We start from the raw sequence: 22343 nt of genomic DNA on the forward strand, positions 1-22343 counted from the left end.
CCGGCAGGAGTGTCACTAATTCCACCAGAGCTTCCAGAACTGTTAGAGATGTCCAGTCTGATATCTGATCCGTGGACACCATGCTCAACATAAAGGTCTCGACCCCCTCAAGATCTACTTGTCTATAGGAGAAGCCCCAGATAAGCGGCATGAGGTACTCATGGGCCGAATCACTTACTTCCCCAATGTGTTTTGGGTGGAAGCTGTCCTATCTGAGGATTGTGGGCCGATCAGTAGGTTTTCTTTTCTTTTGTTTTTTACTATTGTTTATCAGTAATTGTTTCTGAAGGGTTGGTGATCCGGGGAATATTCCAGCTTATTGTTCCTTAGATGGGTAACATTGGCTTTTACCTCATTGGGGTTTGGCGGACCTGGATGGACAGGGGGCTTTTTTGGCCTCACATACTTTACTATGTTGCATTTTTTATTTGTGCTTTGAAGTTTACAACAAAGTCCAACAAGTAAAAGATGAAGCAGTTTGTAAATTAGTTACATCACAGAATTACAAGCATAGGTGTAGCATCAGGGGTCGCCATGGCGACCCGGCCCTTGCGCTCAGGAGACCCAAAGGCCGCCCTCCGCCATCCACGTGGTTAGGAACACCACGTTCGAGTGCAGGTTTGAGTAACCCTGTGGTTAGTACGGCGCTCGGGACGCTGCGCTAATAGCGGTAAAAAGCGGTGTGTGTGAGTGGCCTGCGGGGCTACAAACAAATTTTCATGTAGTGCAGGAAATGCGTCATGTTTGGAAAGATTACGCCAAGGGACAGATCATGTATGCAACATGCGTTAGGTATGGGTTCGGGGGAGTGTGGGGTAGAGGCCCAGGGGGGGTCCCGAGCTGAACTTTTGCACATGGGCCCCTGAGCCTTTAGGTACGCCCCTGATTACAAGGACTTATAACAGAAGGATATAATTTGGTGATTTCCCAGATAGTGAGAACATAACAATGTGCTACAAGCTTCTTCATTATTAGGCTGTAAGTAATGTAGAGTAATGGCCTGGCCAGGGCCGAATCATGGGGAAATGCTATGGGATTGGAAGGGGAAGGTAAGGGGGGAAGCTTCTCCGGTGGAGTCGATCTCTGAAAGATGTTCTAGGGTATTTGATGGTATTATAAACAACTAGTTATAAAGAAATTAAGGGTCTGTTGTTTTGGGAGGGGGGGGCATATTCCATCCATGGGGCCCAGATTCTTAGAAATCTCTCTTGTCCGTCAGCAATTATTGAAGTTAGTTTGTCACTAATTAAGTAGCAGTTTGTTCGGGGTTTCACCTCTGAACTCTAGAGATGTGTTTCGCCAAGAATGGCCAATGGTTTGTTTCAGGCTAAAATGAAAAAGTTTAATGTCTGCGACTCTGTAGGAATATTTTCATTGGGTTTGTTTAGCAGCGCCTCCCAAGGAGTTTTAGGTATATTGCATTGTGTTACAGAGTAGATCAGGGAATAAACCCGGATCCAAAGCCTTTTGGCTCGAGCGCTGCTGTTGGGCGATATCCATATTTGGGCTAATCTTCATCAGAAGGAGTGTTGCCCGTGTCTTCCTCCCAGCGTGAGACATACGGCAGTTGTGTGCGGTAAGAGGAGTTGACCAGTCTACAGTATATTTGGGGGATGAGGCCTGGAGCTTGTGGGTATCTTAGGGAAAAGATTTCAAGAGCGGTTGAAGTCCTCGAATTGTTTGTGTTCTTGTACGTCACAGGATGTACTTTTTGATGGCGTCGTTTTTGAGTATATATAATGTATTGCATAAGTTTTGTTTTTTTTAAATTTTAGGGCGATTGGGGAAAAAAAAAATTCTGCCATTTGTTTTTTCGATTTCATGTTTACGGCGTTCAGCGTGCAGAATAAATAGTGTGATAACGTTATTCTCTGAGTCACACGATTCCGGCGATAACGAGTTTATACCGTTTGTTTATGTTTTGCTATTTTTGTACATTTAAAATACACTGCCTGTGATATACACTGTATTTCGATTTCCCTGTTGGAGGCTGACTTCGCGTACGTAACGCACTGCAGAGGCAGGAAACAATTATGCGCAAGGCTGGGTATTAATTCAACAACTACTACCCCCAGCAGAGACGCAGTAAACTGAAGGCAGTGACAGGCAGGCCAAATATTGTATATTTTTGAACTTTTTGGGAACAACCACACTGCCTATATAGCCTGTATATCTCTTTCACCTTTCCCACTGTCCCTGCCTCACCAGTACTGCCCCTATACTCTGTAAAATGACTGCAGACTGAGGACGCAATGCTCTGCACACCCGATATACAAAAAAAAAATAATTGTGCAACACTGCTAAAAGCAGCCTCAACAGTACTGCACACGGTCAGATGTGGCCCTAAGAAGGACCGTTGGGGTTCTTGAAGCCTAAAATAACTCCTAACGCTCTCCCTATAGCAGCTCCGGCACCAGCAGCACTTTCCCTGATCTCTGTGAGAATGCATCTGTGGCGAGCCGCGGGAGGGGCAGATTTTAATACTCCGGTGTCACCTGATCTCCCCAGCCACTCACTGCAGGGGGGTGGTATAGGGCTTGAACGTCGCAGGGGGAAGTTGCAATGCCTTCCCTGTCTTTCTATTGGCCAGAAAAGCGCGCTAATTTCTCAGGGAAGAAAGTGAAAGTAACTCGAACATCGCGTGGTACTCGTCACGAGTAACGAGCATCTCGAACACGCTAATACTCGAACGAACATCAAGCTCGGACGAGTACGCTCGCTCATCTCTAATTTTTAACCCTTTCCAATCCAACTTGTATCCTGGTTTTCCTAGGGGGCTTACTCTTTTTCTGCCGTTATACAATGATGCTATATGCTGGCTAAAGCCAGTACTGCAGGAGGTGACACGCTGGATAGGCTCCGACAGCAGAGAGGCTGGCAATATACAGTAAGAGAACCCAGACGGACATCTTCCAACATCGGAGCTGTACAGCCTTAAAGGGGTTGTCCCGCGCCGAAACGGGTTTTTTTTTTTTTTCAACCCCCCCCCCCCCCCCCCCCCCCGTTCGGCGCGAGACAACCCCGATGCAGGGGTTAAAAAAGATCACCGGACAGCGCTTACCTGAATCCCCGCGCTCCGGTGACTTCTTACTTACCCGGTGAAGATGGCCGCCGGCATCTTCTCCCTCCGTGGACCGCAGGGCTTCTGTGCGGTCCATTGCCGATTCCAGACTCCTGATTGGCTGGAATTGGCACGTGACGGGGCGGAGCTACACGGAGCCCCATTGAGAAGATAAGAAGACCCGGACTGCGCAAGCGCGTCTAATTTGGCCATTAGACGGCGAAAATTAGACGGCAACCATGGAGACGAGGACGCCAGCAACGGAACAGGTAAGTGAATAACTTTTTATAACTTCTGTATGGCTCATAATTAATGCACAATGTACATTACAAAGTGCATTAATATGGCCATACAGAAGTGTATAGACCCACTTGCTGCCGCGGGACAACCCCTTTAAGTCATGTCTTCAGAGGTCAGACAGTGGATTGGAAAGGGTTAAGATTGGTATTTAACCCTGGATCGTCTTCATCCTCTTTTAACATGTCTGTTTTGTATACATTTCCTGTTATGTCCGGATGTTCACATTCTCTTTTAGCTTCATGTTTTTGTCTTTTGTCTCCTATATATTTTAGCACTATTCAGATCGGTGTTTCTATTATATATTTATCGTTTTTATTGACACCTTTGTGAGATTTCATTATGTATATGAATTTTGTTTATTTTTCCCCTCCCCTCTTCCCCCTTTTTTGTCTTCCCTTTCTTTGTTAACCCCTTAGTGACCAAGCCTGTTTGCGCCTTAATGACCAGGCCAAATTTTGCAAATCTGACATGTCACTTTAACATGGAAAAACACCAGAAAGGTTTTGCATATCCAAGCGATTCTGACATTGTTTTTTCGCCACATGTTGTGCTTCATTTAGGCGGAAAAAATAGACCGATAGAAATTGTGTTTATTTATTAAAAGCGCCAAAATTGGGAAAATTTTGAAAAAATCGTCATTTTTTCACATTTCCAACTGCAATATCTTAAATATGTGCAAACATAATATAGAAATTTTTGCTAAGATTTATATTTCGACCCGTTTACTTTATTTTGGGCGCACATTGGAAAAACTTTCGTTTTTTTTTAACCATTTAGGAGACGTACAAATTTAACATTACTTTTTAGCATTTTGAGGAACACTTTGTTTTCCTATACCAAGCCAAGATTGGAAAGGCTCATGAGTGTCAGAATAATAGATACCCCCCCAAATGACCTCATTTTAAAAACTACACCCCTTAGTGTATTCACTGAGGGGTGTCATGAGTATTTTGACCCCACAGTTTTTTTTCAGGAATTAATTCAATTTAGAGGAGAAAAAGTAAAATTTCATATTTTTGCAAATCTGTCATTTTAAAGACATATTTTTTTCCTATAGTTTACATGAAAATCAGGATTTACACCCCAAAATGGATACCCCTATTTCTCCCGTGTTCAGAAATATACCCATTGTGGCCCTATTGTTATATCTGAGTCCACAACGGGGCCCAAAATGAAAGGAGTAGTCAGTGTCTTTCAAAACAGAAATTTTGCTTGAAGTCCTTTTAGGCCCCATAGCACACATGTAGAGTTCTTGAGCGCTCAAAACCATAGAAAACCCCCACAAATGACCCCATTTTGAAAACTAGACCCCTTAAGGAATTTATCCAGGGGTGTACTGCATATTTTGACCCCACAGTTTTTGAATGAATTCAAACCAAGCAAAAGGAAAAAATTGTGATTTTCGTTTTTTCGGCAATTCTGTCATTTTAAAAACTGCTTTTTTTGTACAGCACACATATGAAGGAAGACTTGCACCCAAAAATGGATACCCCTGTTTGTCCCGTGTTCAGAGACATACCCATTGTGGCCCTAATCTTATGTCTGGATACACAATGGAGCCCAAAATGAAGGGAGCGACCAGTGGCTTTCGGAACACAAATTTTGCTTGAAGTCCTTTTAGGCCCCATTGCCCACTTGTAGAGTTCTTGAGCGCCCAAAACCATAGAGAACCCCCACAAATGACCCCATTTTGAAAACTAGACTCCTTAACGAATTTATCTAGGGGTGTACTGCGTATTTTGACCCCACAGTTTTTGAATAAATTCAAGCAAAGCAAAAGGAAAAAATTTGGATTTTTGTTTTTTTGGCAATTCTGTCATTTTAAAAACAGCTTTTTTTGTACAGCACACATATGAAGGAAGACTTACACCCCAAAATGGATACCCCTGTTTGTGCTGTTTTCAGAAATATACCCATTGTGGCCCTAATCTTATGTCCGCATGCACAACGGGGCCCAAAATAAAAGGAGTAATCGGTGGCTTTCAGAACAGATTTTGCTTGAAGTCCTTTTAGGCCCCATTGCCCACTTGTAGAGTTCTTGAGCGCCCAAAACCATATAGAACCCCCACAAATGACCCCATCTTGAAAACTAGACCCCTTAACGAATTTGTCTAGGGGTGTACTGTGTATTTTGACCCCACAGTTTTTGAATAAATTCAATCAAAGCAAAAGGAAAAAAATAGGATTTTCATTTTTTGGGCTATTGTGTCAATTTAAAAACAGTTTTTCTTGTACAGCACACATATAAATGAAGGCTTTCACCCCAAAATGGATACCCCTGTTTGTCCCGTGTTCAGAAACATACCCATTGTGGCCCTAATAGACTTACAGGACACAGGCTAGGCCTACAATGAAAGGAATACCCGTTGGATTTCAGGGTACTACTGAATAAATTTCAGGCCCCATTGCCCACTTATAGAGGCATTGAGCGGCCAAAACTATAAAGAACCCCCTCAAATGACCCCATTTTGAAAACTAGACCCCTTAACGAATTCATCTAGGGGTGTACTGTGTATTTTGACCCCACAGTATTTGAATGAATCTAAGCAAAGCAGAAGGAAAAAGTTACGATTTTCAATTTTTTGGGCAATTTTTTCAATTTAAAAACATTTTTTTTGTACAGTGTACATAGGAATGAAGACATTCACCCCAAAATGAATACCCCCGTTTGTCCCGAGTTCAGAAACATACCCATTGTGGCCCTAATCTACTTACAGGACGCATGGCAAGGCCTATAAAGGACGGAACACCCGTTGGATTTCAGGGCACAACTGAATAAATCCCAGGCCCCATTGCTTATTTGTAAAGAATAAAGATTGACTCCCTAAAATCCCCCGCCCCTCCCCCACACACTCCGCGCCCTTTTTGGCGTACGCAAATCTTAGATAAAAGTAAAAATGTGAACTGTGTAGTATTTCCGAAGACAGGGGTAATTACGGAGGCTTGTTGGAATGGGCCCATGGGGCAATAAAACCGGGTATCCCCCCCCCCCTCCTCTCATGCTTTTTGGGGGTATTTCGTGACCTCAGTGGCGGGTATGGGGTGTAAAAAGTGGCGTTCCGTGAGTCTTCGTAAGCTTGATGAGGTGCGGCGGTCTCACACAGAAGGCGCTCAACAAGCTGCTCCTGGAACTGCAGGAAGGCAAGCGTTCCCGGGGCTTCTTGTAAAATACGTATCACAGGTAGCGGTCTGAATAACGCCGGGCTCACGCGGGTGCAGGCGGAATCCGCTTGCGGAGGCCCACAGCGGATCCCATCTGTGAGCCCGGCTGTGACCCTGCGTACGGCTGCGTAATGTACTGCGCATAACTGCCTACTCACACAGGCGGTCATGCACAGTACACCTTTTTTTGTATTTCCCGCACCGTCATTTAGCGATGACACGGGTACCCGCAGCCCGTATACAACGTAGTTGCGTATGGGAAGCGGGTATATCCGCGACCATGGAGCACAATGGGCTCTACGTTGCAAATATCCGCAGTAAAATAGAACCTGCTGCGTTCTCTTTTCTGCCAGTGGATTACGTAATTCCGACCCGCTAATGTGAGCGGAATTGTGTAATCCAATGCGATTGATCTGCGTAATACCGTGGATCAGACGCATGCAGAATCCGTAATTCCTATGCGGTCATGTGAGACCGGCCTAAGGTAGATCTCTACCTTTTTATCACGTGACCGGGGACCGCTCAACGAGGCCACCCGTCACTGCTCCAGGCTCTCGGTGACCGTTGGTCGCTGGGAGCAAGGAGATTTTAAATTTCCTGGGCTCCCCGACTGCTGCGCATGTATCCGGCTTTTTGCCGGCAATCGCATGTGCAGAATTCGGGAAGGTTCACGGAGGAAGATCGCGTCGGGGTTCAAATACGCAGGCCTCCGCTAAAAAGTTTCATCTCCTCTCACCGATCGCATCAGTGAGGGGAGATGAAACTTCAAATTTTTTTTTTTTACTTTTACGTGATCGCCATTATTGGATAATGGCGAACACGTGACCAGGAACCGCTCACTGCGGCCCCCCATTAAATCTCCATGCTCTTGGCTACGTTTTGTAGCCAGGAGCAGGGAGAATTTAAATTATCCTGGCAATCCACAGCTTTTGCGCATGCGCCCGCCATTTTGGCGACGGGCGCGTGTGCAGAAGCTGTGGTAAGGTCCGCGGATAAATCTGGGGGCCTTAGGTACGTACTTTCATCCTCCCTCACGGATATGATCCATGAGGGGAGATGAAACGTACGCTTTTTAAACTTTTAAAAACTTTTTTTTACTTTTTTACACTTTTTTTTCACTTTACATGATCATGTCCCCGGTATAATCTCTCTGCTCCTAGCTACACATGGCAGCCAGGAGCAGAGGGATTTTAAATTTCCCGGGGCTCGAGCCCGTCTGTGCACGCGCCCGATGTCAATCATCGGGCGCGCATGCGCAGACGGGGATTCGGGTCCCGGGACATTGGGACACCGCTGAGGACTGGGGGTGAGTATTTTCACCTCCCCTCATGGATCCGATCCATGAGGGGAGGTGAAACTGACTTTTTTAAAACTTTTTTTTAACTTTTTCGCGATCGCGCTATCCATTGGATAACGACGATCGCGGTACCGGGGACCGCTCACCGCAGTCCCCGCTGACGTCTCCTGCCTCCCGGCTACCTACAGGAGCCGGGAGCCAGGAGATTTTAAATCTCCCGCGCCGCCGGGCCTTCTGCGCATGCGGCTGACGTAATGCCGCCTGGCGCGCATGCGCAGAAGAGCGGCTTCGGGCCCCGGAGCGGCAGGAGAGCGGGGAGCAGCGTGCTGGACCTGGGTGAGTAATTTCAGCTGCTCCGATGGATCCGATCCATCAGAGCAGCTGAATCTTTAACTTTTGTGTACTTTTATTTACTTTTTTTGCGATCGGCCTATCCATTGCATAGCGCCGATCGCAATGCCGGGGGGTGTCCGAACAGCCCAGGGTGACAGCTCCATGCTGTCAGCTACCTGCGGACACCAACAGCATGGAGCTGTCACGTCCACAGCCCGAGGGGCATTATTCTCTGCAGGAAGCATGTTTTTACGTCCTCAGAGAATAAAGCCCACTTCGGGAGGACGTAAAAACACTATGGGCTGGTCGTTAAGGGGTTAATCACCCCTCCACGATCTATTTGTACTTCTCACTCAGTCCTATCCAGCTGAACTGACGAAGGGGCTCGTCCCCGAAGCGCATTATTGCTGGTTTTTATTTTGTGAAATAATAAGAAGTGCTTTCCCCATCACATATTGGACCTTTATCTTCATCTTCTAGTAGCTTAGAGGGTTGCGCCTCCATACCAGTATTTTTCCACATCCTTTTCGCTACAATCGCGCCCCCCCCTGGTGGAGCGTCATCTGGTTGGCAGCACCTCCATCATTCGAAATACTCCATCATTGGAAACACTTTGTACTCCAGAAATCTTCCACCACCCTCACTGGGTCTTGCTCTACCCTCCTTTTTCATCTATTTTACTCTCAGAAGAAAAGGAGGCACATCCAGAGTTTCTGTATGTGGCCCCTGTATTTTTTCTGGTGGTCCGCATCCGCTCCCCGTGTGGTTTAGGCGATGTTAGGGGGAAAGGCTCCGCTGGAGCTTGGGAGCCACCATCTTCAGGAGTCTGGGGGACAGAGAGGTGAGTATGTTCACCCTTTCCCCATCCCCCCTGCTTTTTTTTTCTGGAAAAGGAGTGGGTCCTTAGGGTGGGTGGGGAGTTTTTTTTCTTTCCCCCATGGTAGCATGGCTGCGTTTCTCCTGCTGGCGTTGCTCCCCCCTTTTTTTTTTCTTTTCCGTTCTGGTGGGACGGCCGTGAATTTAGCTGTGCTGGGAAGTGGACAGGACTACTGTCCTGCTGAGGCTGCATTCCTTCTACTTGGTGGAGAGCAGCTGCGTAGGAGTTCTGTGCAGGGGGGGGCAGCTGCCCTCCCTTTCTCTCTCCTGTCTCTCCCAATCTCCCATCCAGGTCTTCAGTCGTTTCCACCCTCCTTTCCCGCCCCCCCCCCCCCCATCCCTGGTGCTGGGACGGCAGCAGGCTCTGACAGGAGTACTTGGGGTGGTGTGGCAGTCGCTTCCTCCAGGGTGTTTCCTGCTGGTGGAGGGCAGCTGCAGTCAATTGGTGTGGTGGAGCCCTTAATGGGATGTACGCTAGGATACCCGATGCTCTAGTCACGCCGGCACTGACTTTTAGGAGGGGGCGTGGCCTCCGGCAAGAGTGTCGCGCCCCCTGCATGATTCGGGGGGAGCGTGGTTTCGGTGCGCTGGGCAGAGGCTCCTTTCGCCTACCGCCCTGCTCCAGTAAGTGTTTGTACAGTGTGGGAGCAGGTCAACGGTGTACCTCCAGTGCTGCTTTTATGGGCTGAGTGGGGCCAGAGCTCCGAGGACAGTAGTAGTTAAGTGACTTCTGGCCGGCTGGCTGGCGATGACCTCTACGGGGATCAGCCAGGGAAATCAAGGGAGGAGATGTGGCTCTGCTGACCTATCAGGGGATAGCAATCCCCCCTTCAAATCCTCACTGCCTCTTGCCATTATGTTCTGTCCTTGCAGCTGTCCTCAGGAGCTCATCAGCAGTTGACGGCACTCCGGCCTATGGGCCCTGTGTCTCCCCAGACCACATCTGGACCAAGTGTAAGTTCTGTCTGGTGACGAGCTACCCCGCTGCTGTACCCCCTCCTGCAGGTGGAGTGCGCAATAGTTGGCATTGAGCGTAGATTAACTTATTTCTATTCCTAGCATCATGCCAGAGTTATGCATTATGCTTGCTCTCACTGCAAGTTGAATTTTGCATGCAGACAGGTTAAGCCTTTTTGTAACGACTGTACCCTTGCAAAGCAGGCGGCTGTGCAACCTTCAGGCACCCTCACCCTCCCCATTCAGCCCTCACTTGGTTGAGCCAGAATGGGCCCGCTCCCTGTCTCTCGTGGTGTCTGACCTCACTTGGTCTTTGGCACAAATCTGGATAAACTGGATCGTAGGACATTGGTCTCCTAGGATGCTTCCGGTAAGCATGATTTGGTCAGGGAGGGCTCGCCGTGCGCCCATCCATGGAAGTGTGGTAGGCCTTCCAGCTCACGGGTGTCCTCCCAGTCACCGTCCTCCTCGTCGCTGTTGCACTTTTCAGGTACGAGGTCATGGCGGTCCCCTGGGGAAGATAGCAGTTCTGAAGGGGAGTTGTCAGAGTCCTCCTCGGACTCTGACGTGGAGAGGGAGCAAGCTCCTAAACCACACATCTCAAACACAAGGCCCGCGGGCCGAATCCGAGCCGCCACCTCATTTTCTGTGGCCCGCCGACTGTGCAGTAAGTTCCCTCGCCCTCCGTACTGTTGTCAGTATATGATCTTCTATCGGCTTTTTCTGTCTAGTAGTGCCGGTATCATACTGACAACAGCCGCAGAGAAGGGAGAAAACCTGCAGAAGACCTCATCTCTGGTGCAAAGAGAGCGGCGCTGAGGAGAAGCAGCTGCAGAGTAAGAGCCGGTTAGTGCTGACCTCCTCTCACCGGCCCACCCTCTGTTCATGGCAGCAGATCTGGGGAGACATCAGGGGCCCAAGTCTGCAGTAGTGCCCCAAAAAGGACTGAAAGCCAGCCAGTATGCCTGCCATTGGGACCATATTGGATGCAGGCAAGTATAAAAATGCAAAAGTGTCCTTTTGTGTGTATGTATGTATGTGTATAATAGTGTGCACCTGTGCGTAAATGTGTATAATAGTGTGTGTCTGTGTATAATAGTGTGCGTCTGTGTGTGTGTATATGTGTATAATAGTGTGCATCTGTGTATAATAGTGTGCGTCTGTGCGTATATATGTATAATAGTGTGTGTGTGTATGTATGTGTGTGTGTGTGTGTGTGTGTGTGTATGTATGTATGTATGTGTATATATATATATATATATATATATATATATATATAATAGTGTGTGCCACTGGCTACTATTGGGGACACTATTACCACTTGGGCCACTATGGAGTTCACTTTTACTATATAGTTTGACAATTAGAATCGTCCCTTTGAAGGTAACCATAAGTCTGATGTGGCCCTCGGTGAAAATGAGTTTGACATACCTGTCCTAAACTCTCCACTATGGTGGAAGGCCTGATGGTGGCGGTTCGTGAAACTTTCCAGAGCAGGAGCCAGCTGCTCCGGAGATGTCCTTTTTCAGGGGACCCAGACACCTCCCAAAGACTTTTCCTCCCCATCAGGACTTTGACAAGGTTTTGTCTAAGGAATGGAAAGTTCTTAACAAACGCTTTTCCAAATTGTTTTTTTTGGACATGATGTACCCTTTTCTGCAGGATCTGGTGGAGAAGTGGTCCTCTTCGCCGGCGGTTGATCCGCCTGTCTCCCGCTTAGTGTAGCACACGGTTCTGCCCACGGTGGATGCTTCTTCTCTGAAAGACTCCCATGATTGGAAGCTGGAGTCTTTAGCAAAGTCTGTGTTTGAGGCAACAAGTTCAGCTCTCAGGCCCGTATTCGCCTCATCCTGGGTCAGTAAGGGAATTAAGGATTGGGCGAAGCACTTACGTGGGGATATCCTCATGGGGGCTTCTCAAGGGGATCTGGCAGTGCACAGCAGATCGAACAGGCGGGCAAGTTTCTCTGTGAAGCTTCTTTGGATGTAGCCAGGCTTGTGGTGCGAACATCCGCTGCTTCAGTGGTGACTCACTGGATTCTGTGGTTGAAGTCGTGGGATGCGGATGCTTCTTTTGAGGGGTCGCTTACCAGCATTCCCTTTGTAGAATCTCACCTTTTCAGCGCTAGCTGGATGAGCTCATCTCGGAAGCTACAGGAGGAAAGTTCTCATCTACTGCAGAGTCGCTCCAAGCAATCGACAGCCTCAGAGTGTAGGCGTCTTTACTTTCGTTCTTTTCGCCTGGTGAGCCCTTGCAAATCAGGAGGCAGGAAAGCCCCTCAGAAGCAAGAGCAAAAGAAAGGACCATCGATCAAGTAAAGGCCATCCTGGCGGTCAGGTCCTCAGTCCGCTAAGGCACTAAGGACCAAGTCCTCTGCATGAGGGGCAGCCCCCACCCGTCTTGGACAGGGTGGGGGGATGGCTTTCCCGGTATAGCAAAGTCCGGTGGGCTCAGGTCTCGGATGTCTGGGTGCGGAAGGTCGTATCAAGAGGTTTTGCCATCAAGCTCCATTCCAGAGGGATTGTTGTCATTTCCTATCTGGACAACATCATGCTGAAGGCCCCAACCCAGCAGGACAACCTGGAGAGCCTGGGCATCACAATTTATATATTGACCAGGTTCAGGTGGATCATCAGCCACTGGAAGTCTTCACTCGTACCTTCACAGCACATGGAATATTAGGGGATGTGTTTCGACACTGCAAAGCCGAGTGGTCCTCCCTGCAGCTGGTGGTCTTTTCCTTTTGAGGCGATTCCTTTCGCCCAGTTCCACGCCCGCCCCCAGCAGTGGACCAAACTGTCGAAATGGGACAGGTCGATGCACTCACTTTGATCAAAGGATAAGGGTTCCACCAAGGAAGCAGCACTCTCTCCATTGGTGGCTAAACTCTCAACACATTCTGCGGAGCAAGTCGTTCCTGCCCCTACGGTGGCAAGTTCTCGCCACGGACGCCAGTCTGACAGGCTGGGGGCCTCTGGTGCCTCTCATTCCCTGGCTACTCAGGAGAATCAGAATGGAAGGGCTTCCAGTGATACTCATAGCTCTGGATTGGCCTCAGCGAGAACAGTACGCAAAGCCCATGGAGCTACTGGCAGATTGTCCCTGGTGCCTTCCTCGGCAAGAAGATCTTCTCTCTCAAGGAGCCCGCTACCAACTAAGTTTGTCCACAGTACGTTTGACGGCATGGTGGTTGAGGCAGTGGTTTTGAAAGCACGTGGTTTTTCTGACCTGGTCATTCAAACGATGATTAAGGATAGGAAGCCGTCCTCATTAAAGGTGTATCATCGTGTGTGGAGAGGGTTCGTCCTGTGGTGCAAGTGGAAAGGCTTTCACCCTATGCGTTTTTCCTTGGGCTGTCTTTTGTCCTTTTTCCAGGATGGGCTGGAAATGGGGCTCAGCCTCAGTTCCCTCAAGGGACAGATTTCTGCCTTGTCTGTCTTTTTTCAGTGCCCCTTGGCATCCAGGTCGGCTGTGTGCATCTTCCTGCAGGGGGTCGCTCATGCTACACCCCCGTTTCACTCCCCTGTACCACCTTGGGATTTGAATCTGGTTTTGGACACCCTACAGGTTAATCCGTTCAAACTATTAACAGAGGTACCATGGCAGTTATTGTCCTGGAAGGTAGCCTTCCTGGTGGCAGTTACTTCCCTCCGAAGGGTTTCTGAGATTGCAGCACTGTCAGCGAAGCCGCCCTTTATGCTGTTCCACCAGGATAAGGTTGTATTGTGTCCAGTTCCTTCTTTCCTCCCAAAGGTGATGTCTGCTTTCCATATCAATGAAGACATTGTGCTGCCATCGTTTTGTCCGGCGGCAGTCCACCCAAGTGGGCAGGCTCTGCACACTTTAGACCTAGTACGAGCACTGAAGATCTATTTGGAACAGACCTAATCATTCCGACGCTCTGATTCTTTATTCGTGATAAGGAGTTTAGGGCTCATCATTTGGCCAAGGTTGATGAATCCAAATCGGGGAATAACTGATAATTGTGTCCTTCAAATGTTAGCTTTGAAGAGGATCGAGCCTCTTGTTCTCGAGTACAGTGAAAATTAAGTTTGAGTACAATGCCTCTTGGGGGACCATTGGGTTTTTGGATCAACAGTGCTCTATGGATCATGTCCATTTCAATTGCAATGTTGGGGCAGAGTTCTTGAAATAGAGCAGTTACTAAAAGTCCTTTATTGACTCTTGTAGGATTTGTAAGCCTAGATGTTGGGTCTACTACCTATGTCTGCTGCCCTCTTGTGCTTCCAAGCAGACGCGAACATCTCTCTGCTCCCGCGTGTGTGTATTGACGCTCTATGTCTGTTTTCTACCAGCACTGAAAGAGTTAACAAGTTCTCTGGCTCTCAGCCCAGCTGCAGGGTTAATAGACATTACTCCCCTATTCAAGTTGGGCTGAGGCACTCCCTCCTTTCCTGGGAGTTATTCTGTGTTACTCTGAGTTTGTTCCTGACACCCAGCATTTCGAGGTCGCCTGTCTCTGACTTCTGCCTTCTTATCCCTGTACTACTATATAGCTTGTCCTGGCTTCTTCCCTGTTTTGGTGCTTGGTTCTGTCTTTCAGCATTGCCTTCCTATCCCTGACATCCTGTAACTTGTATGTTTACTGCTCCCTGACTTTGCATGTTATCCTGGTGTGATCCTGCCTCAGTCACACAGGATAGATCTCCTGTCCGTAATCATATTTTTCATATGTGTGTCTGCTACCAGTTCTGTACTTCTCTTCTGTGTCCCATTAGAGATAGTCAGGCCCGAGAGGAAGACAGTGGGGCTGTTCTTATCACGACGCCTACCCCGGCAGGGGTACCCCATCTCCCTTACTAGCAAAGGCTTAGATTTCCCATCTGACCACCAGGGGTCAGCTACCAGCCACAGTGGGAGTAGCCCAAAGCCAAACCAGTTGGTTGGTCCAGTGGGTCCACACTCGTTATCCGTAACAGTACATTGACCAATAAGCCCTGTTCTCAGCATCCTCCAATTTATTATGAGGAAATTGTATTTCATTGTGTGGTTGTTCTACTTCTTTTTCATGTGATTTCAAGAACTGTGATAGCATTGTCCATGCGTTCTTCGACGGCTGACGTTCTCTGGCCCAACTCGTGAATTTCTTTGATCAGTTTTATATCAGCAAAAGTTTTTGATAATTATTTTTGGAGTATTATTTGTATTTGAGATAAAAGAACACCGGGGTGAGGATTAGCTGCAGTTTCCAATGGATTTGGCTAATTATGGTTACATTTAGGGTAGGTGCAGAGCCTTCATTAGATAAACAGGAAGAGTCATCTGATGGAATTGGCGTGGGTAATGATTTTGATGTGTAATTAGATGAAGGGCATACTTGCAGTATAGGGGACCATGGTTGAAGGACCTGCGAGGAACGAGGCTGGCTCTACTGTAGCTGGGAATTGGGTCGGGTTAGGAGCTTTGGGGGCGGGGTTTTCTACGATGCGATCAGTGGGCGGTGCTTTGGGGCGGGGCTTGGATGAGGCAATCGCTTGGGCGGAAACCTACGTCCCGTAGTGACAGAAATATGTATGCAGAAGCGAAAATGAATGTATTTGAAATGAATCGGGTTTGTAAGGATGATTTATCAGTTATTGAATACTTGCACAGCCACAAAATTCTACACAGGAAGGTAGAATGTATCCTTGTCAATGGGAATATTCACAAATCAGAGATTCAAGTAAACTTAGTGGTTATGTGTGGAGATGTCCCGGCTGCAGAAGCAAGCAGTCCATTTTGAAAGATAGTTCAATTGAAGGAGCCAAAATTGAGCCCGCCAAATTCCTATATTTAGTGTTCTATTGGGCGACTGAAACGCCTCAGCAAACAGCAATGCAGCATTTGGATATTGCGGTACATACTGCAGTGGACTATTATCAATACTTCAGAGATGTACGCTCCTGGAAGTTATTAGCGGAGCCTCTTCAGCTTGAAAAAGAAGGTCCAGGAAAAGAATCTTCTAGGGAAAGCATAGTATCATCGCGGCCGAAACTTGCAACATCAGGGCAGATGGATTTTTGGAGCCGATGATGTTGAGAATCGAAAAGGTTTCATCACTTTTGTCACGAAAAGAGATGCAGCGACTTTGTTGCCAATAATTCAGCGAGTCATCGCTCCAGAATCCATTATAATTTCTGATGAATGGGCAGCAGATCGAAATATCGCACAACTGCCAAATAATTACTCTTATCAAACTGTCAATCACAGCAGACATTTTGTCGATCCGCTCACGGGCGCTCCTACCAACAACATTGAAAATTACTGGAAACGAGCAAAATCTGTTTTCAAGCGCATGAACGGCGCACAAAAAGACATGATCCCAGTTACCAGGATGAATTCATGTGGCATGAAAGATATGCTGCAACATTTGATTTAGCCTATTTTAATATGTTGACTCCTATTTCTGAATTCCAACCATGTTAGCTGCTGTCATCGTATATTATTGGTTAGCTAAATACATTCCACCACTAATCTACCGATCCCATTAAAGGGGTTGTCCCGCGAAAGCAAGTGGGGTTATACACTTCTGTATGGCCATATTAATGCACTTTGTAATATACATCGTGCATTAATTATGAGCCATACAGAAGTTATTCACTTACCTGTTCCGTTGCTAGCGTCCTCGTCTCCATGGTGCCGTCTAATTTCAGCGTCTAATCGCCCGATTAGACGCGCTTGCGCAGTCCGGTCTTCTCCCTTCTGAATGGTGCCGCTCGTGCCGGAGAGCTGCTCCTCGTAGCTCCGCCCCGTCACGTGTGCCGATTCCAGCCAATCAGGAGGCTGGAATCGGCAATGGAACGCACAGAGCCCACGGTGCACCATGGGAGAAGACCTGCGGTCTACCGTGGGTGAAGATCCCGGCGGCCATCTTAGCAAGGTAAGTAAGAAGTCGCCGCAGCGCGGGGATTCGGGTAAGTACTATCCGTTTTTTGTTTTTTTTTTACCCCTGCATCGGGTTTGTCTCGCGCCGAACGGGGGGCCTATTGAAAAAAAAAAAAAACCGTTTCGGCGCGGGACAACTCCTTTAAGTCCACTTCATCCTTTTCATTTCAAACACACATGTATTTTGTCTTCGCTGCACACAGCACAGCTTCAGCTCATTCATCTTGCTGGTTCCCGCCCCACCAATCACTTCATACAAAAGCCCCACCCCCAAAGCTCCTAACCCAACCCAATTCCCAGCTTCACTAGAGCCAGCCCCGCACCCCCCCCCCCCCCAGGTCCTTCAACCAGGGTCCCGTTTACTGCAAGTATGCCAGATGAAGAATAGGAGCTCTGACTATATTTTCTGGATTTCAGTTGTGAGGGACTCATTGTTAGTGTAGTTATGGAAATCCATCAAAAAAAGGGAAGATGGATGGAGTCAGTAGTATTCAAAATGCTAATGGATAGACTATTGTTATTCCTAATACCCATCATTCCGCCCCCTGCATGGGGAATGTGAAAGTATGAATGACATATGTGTCAACTTTGGTACTTTAATAAAAAACGTTAAAACTAAAAAGGGAAGATGGGGTAAATGAATTGTTCTCTACTGATAAATGTCCTCTGCCAGGCGATTGTTATGGGCACGGCTACATCAGGATTACATTAAACTGTATGGGCTTTGAGTTTGTTTGTTTTAAGCCTTCAAAGTAAAGAGCATCGGATTAGTTAGGTGTATTTTGAAGGCCAATAAAGAGCAAAGAAAAAAGTGCAGGATAGCTGCAACTATTAAACTTCTCCTTTATTAGCAAAAGAGCATTGCAAACATGGATGGGAAATGTGAGGACGGTGAATGCTTATCGACCATCAGGTCTTTCTCAACAGACTATATACACTACCGTTCAAAAGTTTGGGGTCACATTGAAATCTCCTTATTTTTGAAGGAAAAGCACTGTACTTTTCAATGAAGATAACTTTAAACTAGTCCTAACTTTAAACAAATGCACTCTATACATTGCTAATGTGGTAAATGACTATTCTAGCTGCAAATGCCTGGTTTTTTGTGCAAAATCTACAAAGGTGTATAGAGGCCCATTTCCAGCAACTATCACTCCAGTGTTTTAATGGTACAATGTGTTTGCTCATTGGCTCAGAAGGCTAATTGATGATTAGAAAACCCTTGTGCAATCATGTTCACACATCTGAAAACAGTCTAGCTCGTTACAGAAGCTACAAAACTGCCCTTCCTGTGAGCAGATTGAGTTTCTGGAGCATTACATTTGTGGGGTCAATTAAACGCTCAAAATGGCCAGAAAAAGAGAACTTTCATCTGAAACTCGACAGTCTATTCTTGTTCTTAGAAATGAAGGCTATTCCATGCGAGAAATTGCTAAGAAATTGAAGATTTCCTACAACGGTGTGTACTACTCCCTTCAGAGGACAGCACAAACAGGCTCTAACCAGAGTAGAAAAAGAAGTGGCAGGCCGCGTTGCACAACTAAGCAAGAAGATAAGCACATTAGAGTCTCTAGTTTGAGAAACAGACGCCTCACAGGTACCCAACTGGCATCTTCATTAAATAGTACCCGCAAAACACCAGTGTCAACATCTACAGTGAAGAGGCGGCTGCGGGATTTTGGGCTTCAGGGCAGAGTGGCAAAGAAAAAGCCATATCTGAGACTGGCCAATAAAAGAAAAAGATTAAGATGGGCAAAAGAACACAGACATTGGACAGAGGAAGACTGGAAAAAAGTGTTGTGGACGGATGAATCCAAGTTTGAGGTGTTTGGGTCACAAAGAAGAACGTTTGTGAGACGCAGAACAAATGAAAAGATGCTGGAAGAATGCCTGACGCCATCTGTTAAGCATGGTGGAGGTAATGTGATGGTCTGGGGTTGCTTTGGTGCTGGTAAGGTGGGAGATTTGTACAGGGTAAAAGGGATTCTGAATAAGGAAGGCTATCACTCCATTTTGCAACGCCATGCCATACCCAGTGGACAGCGCTTGATTGGAACCAATTTTATCCTACAACAGGACAATGACCCTAAACACACCTCCAAATTGTGCAAGAACTATTTACAGCAGAAGCAGGCAGCTGGTATTCTATCGGTAATGGAGTGGCCAGCGCAGTCACCAGATCTGAACCCCATTGAGCTGTTGTGGGAGCAGCTTGACCGTATGGTACGCCAGAAGTGCCCATCCAACCAATCCAACTTGTGGGAGATGCTTCTAGAAGCGTGGGGTGCAATTTCACAAGCTTACCTCAACAAATTAACAGCTAGAATGTCAAAGGTGTGCAATGCTGTAATTGCTGCAAAAGGAGGATTCTTTGACAAAAGCAAAGTTTGATGTAAAAACAATGTTATTTCAGATACAAATCATTATTTCTAACCTTGTCAATGTCTTGACTCTATTTTCTATTCATTTCACAATGCATGGTGGTGAATAAGTGTGACTTTTCATGGAAAACACAAAATTGTTTGGGTGACCCCAAACTTTTGAATGGTAGTGTATGTGTATTTTTTAGCCATTAAGATGCATCATATCTGCAAGGTTACTTTGGTTTCTCTTACGGAGAACAATCACTGTTACGGTTCCTCACCAAAGGGTCAAAAGGTTTCATTAATGACTTATGAAAAACCCTATGAACCCTCCATGTAGCTGGCAAATCAAGTTCATAAGCAAGGGGGTTTACTACCCGCATGATGACAAAGAGACCCACGTAACGCAGCGCCAGTTTCAAAGACGGAACCTTCAATTTGAAATTTCTAGAAGACAGATATACCTTCTGTCCCATCCTGTACGGTTCAGATACTGACAGACTCCTCTCACTATGTAACTGCATACGATCCCCCGTTGATTCCAGGCTCTTCTGTTCCTCTTTCCATACCCCCTGCAGTGCCTCAGTGGTGACATCAGCTGCAGGACAGGCAGACGGAGTAGAATTAGCTGTAAGGAAGCGAGGATGCTGACCATATACACAAAGGAATGGAGATACCCCAGTGGAAGAACAAGTATGGTTGTTTAGCACAAACTCTGCCAGCGGCAGGAATTCTGCCCACTGATGAGCCTTTTCGCTAGCAAACAACCGTAAATATTGCACTAAATCCTGGTTCTTCTGCTCAGTCTGACCATTAGTTTGCGGGTGGAATGCTGACAAGAAGAAAAGGGACGTTCCTAGGTTTCTACAGAAGGCTCGCCAAAATTGCGTGACAAACTGAACACCGCGATCAGATACAATGTTCTCTGGAACCCCAGACGAATGATTTCTTTTACAAAAATCTTGGAAAATTCTATTGCAGAAGGTAGCTTCTTTAACACCACGAAATGTGCCATTTTTGAGAAACGGTCTACAACAACTAGGATAGTGGTGAACTTCTGAGACTCAGGTAGACCGGTCATAAAATCTACCGATTTGCGACCACGGACGAAAAGGTAACGGTCTCAGTGGCCCCTCCGGACGAAGCCGACAACTTTTACCGCGTGCACAGACAGAGCATCCCTTAACAAAGTCGCGGATCTCCCAAGACATGCCTGGCCACCAGTAGTGTCTAGTACAAAGTTCCAGAGTCCCCTGAACCCCCGGATGGCCTGCGAGAACAGATGAGTGAGACTCTTCAGAGACTCTGAGACGTAAGGTCTCTGGCACAAACCATCTGCCCTCCGGCACCCCCGAGGGAGCATCCTGCTGACAATTTTGTTGATGAGGAAAAAGGTCAGATTCTACAGCTGCCACCACCACCCCAGGTGCCAAGATATTCTAGGGAGCCACTGTCTCACTTTCTGGCAAACCGAAACTCCGTGAGAGGGCATCTGCCTTCACGTTCTTCTCTCCTGGAATATATGTAATGACGAGGTTAAACCTGGCGAAAAACAACACCCACCTGGCCTGATGAGCTGTGTGTCTCTTAGCATTGGCAACATATACCAAGTTTTTATGATCAGTATACACAGTAATGTGATGCCTTCTTCTCTACAAAGAAGAGACTTGAACGGCCTGGTATGTCTCTGAGACATAGGACTTAAGGGCTTCGTGCTCACACCCAGACAATTTAAAATGGCTCCCTTAGGGATGGGACTGTCGGGGATCCAATCAATACCACAGTCCCACTCCCTATGGGCAGGCAAAGTCTCAGACAGTTTCTTGGAAAATAAGTCATGAAAATCAGACAAATACTCAGGAATAAGTATGGTATCTGTTGAAAACATGGATATAGTAGCTAAGTGACTATGACAGGACAACCTCCAATGTGTCAATTCCTGAGTGGACCAATCAAATCGGGAATTGTGCAGTGCCAACCAGGGCATACCAAGCACTACATCAACGGACACCTTTTCCATTACCAAGAACGACAGATTCTCAGAATGGAGAACACCCACAGTGAAATTTTGGAAGCCAATCTGACAAGGCACCAACAACTTAGGGAGTACCTGTGATCCTAGGCGATCCTCCCAAAAATCGCCTGGGATCTGAAGTTTTTCGCCGGTTCAGACTGATGTTGTAGATGCTTCTGAAGACAGGTCGCTACACAATGTCTGGCTTTCCCACAATAGAGGCAGAGACAATGAGTCATCCGGAACCGTCGCTGTTCCTCCTGGTCCACTTCCATTGGCTCGGCACCACAAGTTGGCATGGGAGTACTGGGAGCGTGTCTGCTGAATTCCCTAGCCTTAAAGGCATGACATTCCTCTTTTCTAGCTCTCAGCCTCCTGTCAGCTTTGACCGCCAATTCCATCGCATCATTGAGTGTCACAGGAGCGGGATGAGAAATGAGTAGATCCTTGACAGCGTAAAAAGGGACCCAACAAAAACGCATCTTTAAGGGTGCTATCATTCCAAGAGGTTTCACCTGCATAGAGTCTAAATTTAGAGCAATAGTCCTCTACCCACTGCTGCCCCTGACGTAGAGACATGAGATAAGATACCGCCAACCCCGCACGGTCCGGCTCATCAAAAATACCTCCTAGTTCCCGAAAAAACAAATCAACTGACTGCAGGCAAGCCAAACTCTCGGGTAAGGAGTAGGCCCATGTCTGGGGGGGGGACCCCGAAGTAAGGACATAATCAATCCAACTTTCTGGGATTCTGAGCCGGGGGAGTGGGCCGCACCTGAAAATACAAACCACATGCCTGCTGAAATATAAAAAACTTGCTCCTCTCCCCTGAAAATACCTCAGGAAGAGGACACTTGGGCTCAGGAATAGAAGGGGCAGCAGAAACATGCACTAACTTCCGCTCCTCCTGGGCTACCATACGACCGGACAGATCTTGGATCACGACCACTAAATCCTGCAACTGACTTGCAAGGGTACTCATGGCCTACATTGAAGAGCAATTTTAATGGCCAGATATTATGTTATGGTATACTACCCTTGATACGCCAGTACGGGTTCCCTAGATCTCACCCGCAACCCCTGTCCCTGCCTGCT

The 22343-nt window shown here is 47.1% G+C and overlaps 2 protein-coding genes across 4 annotated transcripts in view; one reads left to right on the forward strand and one right to left on the reverse strand.

The window, feature by feature from the left end:
• Positions 1-22343, reverse strand: part of LOC136629002 (oocyte zinc finger protein XlCOF22-like) — a 338499-nt gene that overhangs the window by 268565 nt on the left and 47591 nt on the right. The gene's annotated exons all lie outside the window — the stretch shown is intronic.
• The window catches only part of LOC136628989 (zinc finger protein 84-like), a 162303-nt gene that overhangs the window by 135971 nt on the left and 3989 nt on the right, over positions 1-22343 (forward strand). The gene's annotated exons all lie outside the window — the stretch shown is intronic.

The sequence above is a fragment of the Eleutherodactylus coqui genome, chromosome 5 (assembly GCF_035609145.1).
Source record: "Eleutherodactylus coqui strain aEleCoq1 chromosome 5, aEleCoq1.hap1, whole genome shotgun sequence".
In the NCBI taxonomy this organism is placed as follows: domain Eukaryota; kingdom Metazoa; phylum Chordata; class Amphibia; order Anura; family Eleutherodactylidae; genus Eleutherodactylus; species Eleutherodactylus coqui.